The 9,797-nt window shown below is 42.8% G+C and overlaps 1 non-coding gene and 1 pseudogene across 1 annotated transcript; both read right to left on the bottom strand.

The window, feature by feature from the left end:
* Positions 1-2,371: 2,371 nt before the first annotated feature.
* On the bottom strand, positions 2,372-2,532 carry LOC130120225 (small nucleolar RNA U3; annotated as a pseudogene).
* Positions 2,533-6,012: 3,480 nt separating this feature from the next.
* Positions 6,013-6,219, bottom strand: LOC130120186 (small nucleolar RNA U3). Its single transcript, XR_008810909.1, has one exon. It is a non-coding gene; the product is annotated as a small nucleolar RNA U3 (small nucleolar RNA).
* Between the last annotated feature and the right edge of the window lie 3,578 nt (positions 6,220-9,797).

Genomic DNA, 9,797 nt, shown 5'->3' with positions numbered 1-9,797 from the left:
TAACTCTTCGTAGTAGCCAAGCTAACTATGGCAATGGCATTCCTGATGGAAAGTATCAAGTTTCTTGCAGTGAAATTAATGAACGGCTATTCTACATATTTTACTTATAGTAAGGGTTTTATCTGTTCAGTCGGACAATCCCACAGAAATACAACAGCAACAGAGACTAACTCTTCGTGGAACCGAAGCAAACCAAGGCAATGTCATTACTGAGGGAAAGTATAAAGATTCTCTGAGTGAAAGTTTTGGATAAAATTACTGGACAGCTCTTTCCACATATTTCGCCTAGTGTAAGGGTTTTATCAGCTTAGGCAGACAATCGCACAGAGAACACCACAGCAACAGAGACTAACTCTTCGTAGTAGCCAAGCTAAACACAGCAATGGCATTACTGATGCCAAGTACCAAGCTTCTCGGAGTGAAAGTTTTGGATGAAATTAATGGACGGCCCTTTCTACATGTTTCGCTTAGCGTTAGGGTTTTATCAGCTCAGGCAGTCAATCGCACAGAGGATACCACAGCAACAGAGACCAACTCTTCGCAGTAGCCAAGCTAACTGCAGCAATGGCATTCCTGATGGAAAGTACCAAGCTTCTCGGAGTGAAAGTTTTGTATAACAGTAATGGACGGCTCTTTCTGCATGTTTCGCTTAGTGTAAGGGTTTTATCAGCTCAGGCAGTCAATCGCACAGAGAACACCACAGCAACAGAGACTAACTCTTCGTAGTAACCAAGCTAACTACGGCAATGGCATTCCTGATGGAAAGTACCAAGCTTCTCGGTGTGAAAGTTTTGGATAACATTACTGGATGCCTCTTGCTACAAATTTCGCTTAAGATAAGGATTTTATCTGTTCAGTCAGACAATCCGCAGAAATACAACAACAGAGAATAATAACTCTTCGTGGTAGCCAAGCTAATCACATCAATGGCATTTCTGATGGAAAGTACAGAGCTTCTTGGAGGGAAAGATTTGGGTAAAATTAATGCACGGCTTTTCTACATATTTCGCTTTGTGTAAGGGTTTAATCCATTGACACGGACAATCCCTCAGAAACAGAGACCAACTCTTCATGGTAGCCAAGCTAACCACGGCAATGGAATTTCTGAAGCAAAGAACAGAGCTTCTTTGAGTGAATATTTTGGATAAAATTAACAGACGGCTCTTCCTACATGTTTTGGTTGGGTTAGGTTAAGTGTGTTACCTGTTTAAGCAGACAATCGCAGAAATACAACAGCAACAGAGACCAACTCTTCATCGTAGCCAAGCCAACTACGAAAATGGAATTTCTGATGGAAAGTACCAAGCTACTCATAATAAAAGTTTGATAAAATTACTGGACGGCTTTTTCTATATATTTCGCTTAGTTGTAAGGGCATTATCTGCTCAGGCAGACAATCAAACAGAGAATACCACAGCAACAGAGACTAACTCTTCACAGTAGCCAAGCTAACCACGGCAATGGCATTTCTGGTGGAAAGTACCAAGCTTCTCGGAGTGAAAGTTTTGGATAACATTACCGGAGTGCTTCTACATGTTTCACTTAGGGTAAGGGTTTTATCCGTTTAATTGAACAATCCCTCAGAAATCCCACAGCAACAGAGACCAACTCTTCATCGTAGCCAAGCTAATTATGGCAATGGCACTGCGGCTTGAACGTACTGAGCTTCTCGGCGCGATAGTTTTTGATAAAATAAACAGATGGCTCTTTCTACATGTTTCGGTTGGGTTAGGGCAAGTGTTTTACCTGCCCAGGCAGACAATGCCACAGAGAATACCACAGCAACAGAGACTAACTCTTTGTGGTAGCAAAGCTCACCATGACCATGGCATTTCTGATGTAAAGTACAGAGCTTGTCAGTAAGAGTTTTGGATCCAGTTAAAGGAAGGCTCCTTCTACATTTCGGTTGGGGTAAAGTTCTATCTGCTCGGGCAGATAATCCCACAGAAAGTGACTAACTCTTCGCGGTCGCCAAACTAACCACAGCAATGTCATTTCTGAAGGAGAGTACCAAGCTTCTCGTAGTCAAAGTTTTGGATCAAATGAACGGATGGTTCTTTCTACATGTTTCGGTTTAGATAAGGTTTGGGGAAAGTTTTATCTGCTCAGGTGGACAGTGCCTAAGCGCCAGCATGGAGAAACCCTCAGGATTAGAGTTAAGGAGAGAGTTTGATGGGTTAATGGTAGGTTCAATTTGGATGTTTTTTCTTCTTTACAATTGATCTCTTGATTGGTTTACCCCGTTTAAACTTGAAAAATTGATGGTGGGGGTTGGAGCATTATAAATGATTTTTTTGTGAAGTTCACTGCTACAGCAGTTTGTTTTTAGGGTCATGTTTAAATAAAATTAATTGATGGCTCTCTGCATTTTACCACTCAGAGCATGCTTCTTTCCACAAAAGCACAGAACCTGTGATTAAACCACTTCTCTGTACCTGCTTTATGCTCAGGAAGAAGCATCGCAGCTCATCGTGGGTATCAGGACTCACTTTAGAAACACATTTCTCAACAACAGCACAGCAACAGAGACTAACTCTTTGCAGTAGGCAAGCGAACCACGGCAATGGCATTTCTGATGGATAATACCAACCTTCTCGGAGTGTAAGTTTAGGGTTGAATGCCCGGGTCAGCGCGTGTCACCAGAGTGCCTCCGCCAGTGCTGACTTGGAGATACCCCCAGAATTGGGGTTAGGGATGTGGATAGAGTTTGACGGATTAAGGATACGGTAAAGTTGGATGTTTCTTTTTACAATTCACCTCCCATCTTGATTGGTTTACCCTGCTTTAAGCTTGAAAAGTTATTGGTGGGGTTTAGAATAATATAAGCTTCTTTTTTTTTAAGTAGTCTGCTATTGCAATTTAATGTTTTTAGGGTAAGGACTAAGGTTTAGGTCTGGATAAAACTGGTGGATTTCTGAAATTTTACCCCTTTTTAACCCCTCAGAATGCGCTCCTTCCTCGAAGCTCCCATAAAGGAGCCAAAAAAAAAAAACAACAAATGTAGAATGAGCTATCCGTTAATTTTATCCAAACCTTTCACACTGAGAAGCTCTGTACTTTCCTTCAGAAACGCCACTGCAGTGGTTAGCTTGGCAACTGCCAAGACAGTCTCTCTTACTATGGTATTCTTTGTGGGATTAATTCTTAGCAGGAATCAAGCTAACCACAGCAATGGCATTTCTGATGGGAAATACTGAGCGTATTGGAGCTTTAGGTGTGTATACAATTAACGGATGGCTCTTTCTACATTTTAAAGGGTTGGGATAGGTTTAGTGTAAGGGTTTTATCTGCACAGGCAGACGGTCTCTGTTGCTGACCATAACCCTACACCAACCCTGACTGAAAAATGTAGAACAAGATGGCTCTTTCTACATGTTTCGCTTAGGGTAAGGGTTTTATCAGCTCAGGCAGACAATCGCACAGAGAATACCACAGCAACAGAGACTACCTCTTCGCAGTAGCCAAGCTAACCACTGCAATGGCATTTCTGGTGGAAAGTACCAAGCTTCTCGGAGTGAAAGTTTTGGATAAAATTACCGGAGTCCTTTCTACATGTTTCACTTAGGGTAAGGGTTTTATCCGTTTAGTTGAACAATCCCTCAGAAATCCCACAGCAACAGAGACCAACTCTTCATCGTAGCCAAGCTAATTATGCCAATGGCACTGTGGCTGGAACGTACTGAGCTTCTCGGCGCGATAGCTTTGGATAAAATAAACAGATGGCTCTTTCTACATGTTTCGGTTCGGGCAAGTGTTTTACCTGCTCAGGCAGACAACCCCACAGCGACAGAGACTACCACTTCGCGGTAGCCAAGCTAAACACAGAAATGACAATTTTGAAATAAAGTACCGAATTTCTCGTAGACAATTTTGGATCAAATTAACTGATGACTTTAATGTTTTGGTTGAGGTAGGGTTTGCGTAAGGGTTTTATCTGCTCAGGCAAACAGAGACTAACTCTTCAGAATAGCAAAGCTCACGATGGCATTTCTGATGGAAAGTACTAGGCTTCTCGGAGTGACAGTTTTGGATCTTATTAAAATATGCTCTTACAACAACGTTTTGATTTGGTTAGCGTAAGGGTTTTACCTGCTCAGGCAGACAATCCCACAGCAACAGAGGCTAACTTTGCCGTAGCCAAGCTAAACACAGCAATGGCACTGCTCTTCTCAAGTACCGAGCTTCTGAGTGATAGTTTCGGGAAAAAATTCACGGAGGCGGTTTCTACACGTTTCAATTAGGGTAAGGGTTTTCTCAGCTCAGGCAGACAATCGCACAGAGAATACAACAGCAACAGAGACTAACTCTCCGTAGTAGCCAAGCTAACCACGGCAATGGCATTTCTGATGGAAAGTACCAAGCTTCTCGGGAGTGAAGGTTTTGGATAAAATTACTGGACAGCTCTTTCTACACATTTCGCTAAGCGTAAGGATTTATCTGCTCAGTCAAACAATCCCACAAAAAAATACCACACCAGAGTGTAACTCTTAGCAGTAGCCAAGCTATCCATGACAGTCATTTCTGACGGAAAGTACTGAGCTTTTCCAACTGAAAGGTTTGGATAAAATTAACAGATTGCTCTTTCTACATCTTTCGGTTAGGGATGAGTTTGGCTAAAAGTTTTATCTGCTCAGGCAAACATTACCACAGCAACAGCGACTACCCCTTCGCAGTAGCATTTCTGAACATAGATAGTTTCAGATAAAACTAACGGAGTGCTCTTTCTACATGTTTCGGTTGGGATAGGGTAAGGGTTTTACCTGCTCAGGCAGACAATCCCACACAGAATAGCACAACAACAGAGACTAACACTTCGCAGTAGGTAAGCTAAACAGCAATGACAATTCTGAAATAAAGTACCTAGTTTCTCGTAGTCACCATTTTGCATCAAATTAACTGATGACTTTCTTCATGTTTTGGTTGAGGTAGGGTTTGGGATTGGGTAAGGGTTTCATCTGCTCAGGCAAAAAATCACAGCAACAGAGACAATCTTCTCAGTAGCAAAGCTCACCATGGGAATGGGAGTGACAATTTTGGATCTTATTAACGTATGCGCTTTTTACAATGTTTCGGTTTGGTTAGCGTAAGGGTTTTATCAGCTCAGGCAGACAGTCTCTCTTGCTGACCATAACCCTACACCAACCCGGACTGAAAAATGTAGAACGAGATGGCTCTTTCTACATGTTTTGCTTAGGGTATGGGTTTTATCAGCTCAGGCAGACAATTGCACAGAGAATACCACAGCAACAGAATCTAACTCTTCGCAGTAGCCAAGCTAACCACGGCAATGGCATTTCTGATGGAAAGTACCAAGCTTCTCAGAGTGAAAGTTTTGGATAAAATTAATGGACGGCTCTTTCTACATATTTCGATTAGTGTAAGAGTTTTACCAGCTCGGGAAGTCAATTGCACAGAGAATACCACAGCAACAGAGGCTAACTCTTCGCGGTAGCCAAGCTAACCACGGCAATGGCATTTCTGATGGAAAGTACCAAACTTCTTGAAGTGAAAGTTTTGGGTAAAATTAATGGATGGCTCTTTCTACATGTTTCGCTTAGGGTAAGGGTTTTATCAGCTCAGGTAGACAATCGCAAAGAGAATACCACAGCAATAGAGTCAAACTCTTCACAGCAGCCAAGCTAACCACGGCAATGGCATTTCTGATGGATAATATTGAGCTTCTCGGAGTGAAAATTAAGGGTTGAATGTCCGGGCCAGCGTGTGTAACCAGAGTGCCTCCGCCAGTGCTGGCTTAGAGATATCCCCAGAATTAGGGTTAGGGATGTGGATAGAGTTTGATGGATTAAGGATACGGTAAATTTGGATGTTTCTTCTTTACAATTTAGCTCCCATCTTGAATTAGTTTACCCTGCTTTAAGCCTGAAAAGTTATTGGTGGGGTTTAGAGTAATATAAGCTTCTCTTTTTTTTGAAGTTGTCTGCTATTGCAATTTAATGTTTTTAGGGTAAGGTCTGGATAAAACTGGTGGATTTCTGAATTTTTCCCCTTTTAACCCCTCAGAATGCGCTCCTTCCTCGAAGCTCCCATAAAGGAGCACTAAACGGTCATAAAAGCAGAGTTTGTCATTAAACAACTTCTCTGTACCCGCTTTGCGCTCAGGAAGATTCACGACAGCCCATAATCGTGGCTGGCGGGAATCACTTTAGAAACATATTTCAAGTTAATAACGGCAGAAATGATCGCTGAAAATACAGTCTTTTGCTGCTTTTGGTTAGCGTTAGGTTTGGATAAACTTAACGGATGGATCTTACGGTTAGGGCTGGGGTTTCATCTGCTAGGGCAGACAATCCCACAGCAGAGACTGGCTGCCTGAGCAAACAAAAAAAAAGACATCTTACCCTAGTTCTACCCCAAAGTCTAACAAAAAAAAATGTAGAATGAGCTATCCGTTAATTAATTTGTCCACTACTTTCTGAATGTATAAGCACGTAATTCTTTCATCGAACCATATCCTTAAAAACTCAAAGGGTTCCGCTTTTCCAATTTTTGATTACATAATTTGTTTCATTTCATTATCAGTTCTTTTCCTTTTAAAGAACATTGTTTTTGTCTTAACTGAAAATTTAAAACCCCATATATGACAACTCTACTTTCATAATAGCCCCCTGCAGTTTCTGAAGGCAACAATCATCGTCAGTTTACTTGCCAGTGGGAGGGCTGCCCTGCTCATTACCGATTGGCTCTCTGGTGTGTCTCCAGGTAGATTTGGAGTTTGGATGTTTTTTTTAAAAAAAAAAAATTCTGTAACTAAACATTATCTCTCTCCTACAGACTATGCGATTTGGGCCGTCTCAGATGACTGAACGTGGCGATGTTTGGTCGGGGTCCTAAAAGTGGTCTTACGTTGCACTGTGAGACAGGTTCAAAGACGGCCATTATTCCAGTCTTACGACCGAAGATAACCTGGGACAAAAGTCTGACAGTGTCACAAAGTTAGGATGACCATCTCACAATGTGACTGTTAGTACGAGCTACGTCTACTAACCAACCAACAGAAATTATGCACTGATCAACGCGACGCAAAATCTGAAGAGGTGGCACATTGGCTCTCTGCATGATGAAGACTCCTCTCATTAAGCTAGCTGGCTAGCTAGTATAGGTAATGTTAAAAGCCATGTTACTTCACGTTATGAGCTGTAACATTTTCTGTTTTGAAATACATTTTCTCTTGATCAATCAATTATTAATGACATTGGACATATTCACAACCATCCTGTTCACATACCATATGTGCCCTAACTTTACAATGTTAAACCAGAGCCTGTCTGCCATTTGGAAATTCTTTGCTTAAACGTCGCATTGTTGTCATGGTGACATGTATGGCTGGAGATAGTGTTGCTGCCAAATACAAAAGTTTGGAGAACACCGGAGCATTTGATAACTTTAATTTGTGAAAGATTTCTACAACTTGTGTCTATGCGTGCATGCCCAATGTGGGTTGCATTCAAATTAATTGGAACAAGTTGTGGGTTTGTTGGATCTTGTAATGCTACCATGGATGGCTTTCTTCAAAGGAAGCAGACTTGTACACCCCAGCAAGCAACTGCCCTCACTGAACTAGTCCTAGTTAACCATTCATTAAAAAAAATACATTTTTGAATAAAGGTCTTATCTTTATCGTTACCGCATGCCTAAAACAACCTAAAGCTACATTTGAAAGCAGATAGATAAATAAGACCCATTGAGTAACTGTGCGAGTCATAATCTGAATAATCGATTATTTGTATCAATAATCGATAAGTCACTCGACTGTCAAAATAGTTAGTTGCAGCCCTAAATGAGACAACTGTTAAGTTTGTTAAGTTAACTTTTGTTGGTGCCTATAATACAGTAGCCTGTTTTGTTAGTCACTTCTACTGCAGTCTTTACGGTAACCCTCCTGTTAGGAGGAAGGCGCGCTGCTAGTGAAAGGCACTTGTTGAAGTGTTCGGTAGGCTGTGGCCACTTGATGTTGAGAGCGCAAATGAAGTTCAGTTAAAGAAGTACAGTTGTCTTATTTGAAACTAACGTGTGAGACAGTCACTAACGTTGGTGTCTGACAGGAAAAAGAAAACTTACCAGGGTCACACGGCGATGTAGCGTCCGATTCATACACCACTTCTAGCATTGCGGTCGCTGGTCCTAGCTCGCAGAGCACTACGAACCGGGCTGAGTCTGCGGAGTCCATATTGTGGCCAGTTCGCAGGCTCACAATGACGAAGGACGCACAAAGCAGACTGACACAGGCAGCAAAAGCTCCAAAAAGGTTTAAACGGGCAAAAAGGTCGGTGCGCGGCAACCAGTCAGCTCAGGCAGAGGCGTCAGACTCTTCACCGGGGGGTAAAGACGAACTGGCAGCATGAGGGAGAAACGCATGGCTTAAATACACACATGGGGGAGATGATGACACACAGGTGCAACACATTAGGGCGGGGCCGGTAATCACACAGGAGGGAAACTTGACAGGAACAGGCATCTGAAAACGAGACACACGTGAATACCACAATAAAACAGGAAACACTGGGGAATATGAAAAACTCATAAAACATGAGCTAGGATGTGGAGCGGAGCGGGTCATGACAGTCTTAAATGTTGCTTTGGATGTGTTGTGACAGTTGCAGACCAAAATCATCACGTACTGCTTGATAACTTTGGATTTGTAATGCGGTGCTTTAAAACGGGTAATGTACCAGTGGCGTGAGATCAAATGCGCTTGTTACGTCTCCACTTCCGCTAACTCCTGTGCCGCGTTATGTTGATGTGTTATCTTCCGCCAACTCCTGCGCCGCGTGCGTGATTTTTTTTCGTACCCGTTTTCCGGGAACTCTGCCTCTGATTGGCTAGTACTCGTTGCCGTCGTTGGTTAAGGTTAGGGTGGGGTTAGGGATAGGGTTAGCCAATCAGAGATAGAGTAGGGGCGGGTGTTCCCGGAATCCAGGTGACCAATCAGAGGCAGAGTTCCCGGAAAACGGGTACGAAAAAAAATCACGCACTCGGCGTTATGTTAATGCGTTAACTTCCGCTAACTCCTGTGCCGCGTTGTTAATGTGTTATGTTAACTTCCGCTGACCCCTGCGCGGCGTGCCAATTTCCGAAATGCAGGTTGGCAGGGGCAGGCTCATTAATATTCATAAAAGCGCTACCTGATTGGCCGGTGAAACGTCACCGCTCTGACGTTCGCGTTGCTCCTCTCAAAGCACGTGATTCCTTCCTTGCTCTGACAATGCTTGGCTACTTGGCTAGTGAGCTACGTTAGCTAGCATAAGTTATCTTCGCCATTACATCAATATATTGTAACGTACACGAGTAAGTAGACACGTTAGCCGACTGGTTAACACTGTCTCCCGCGGGTTCGCGTCCCGGCTGTGGCGGATTGTTCGCGGAGTTCCGCTATACTCCGCGAGATTGGTGTGGAAGTGGGATCCGTTTACAGCCGGAACGCGAACCCGTATCTCCCGCACCGCGGGCGACAACCTTAACCAGTCGACTAAAGGGTCCGACCCGTTAGCTAACGTGTCTTACTCCTGAATGTTACACTATTATACATATGTATCAAAACAACTACTTATCCTTTCTCTATATATTAATGTAATCCTATCACCACCACAGATATACTGAAAACATATTTTCATTATTTTCGCCATTATTTTCATAGGCGCAATAATGTACAGCAGACTAGTACTGGTTAGAAAGATGATACATCATCAGCTTCAGTAACGTTATTCTGAGGGGGGGGGGAGAATGGAAGTAGCAGCATTTTGAGGATCTCACCCTTAAGAGGGTTCTACCTACCACTA

The sequence above is a fragment of the Lampris incognitus genome, chromosome 10, assembly GCF_029633865.1.
Source record: "Lampris incognitus isolate fLamInc1 chromosome 10, fLamInc1.hap2, whole genome shotgun sequence".
Lineage (NCBI taxonomy): Eukaryota > Metazoa > Chordata > Actinopteri > Lampriformes > Lampridae > Lampris > Lampris incognitus.
Note: the sequence above shows the minus strand (reverse complement) of the source record. Positions and strands in the feature narration are given on the sequence as shown.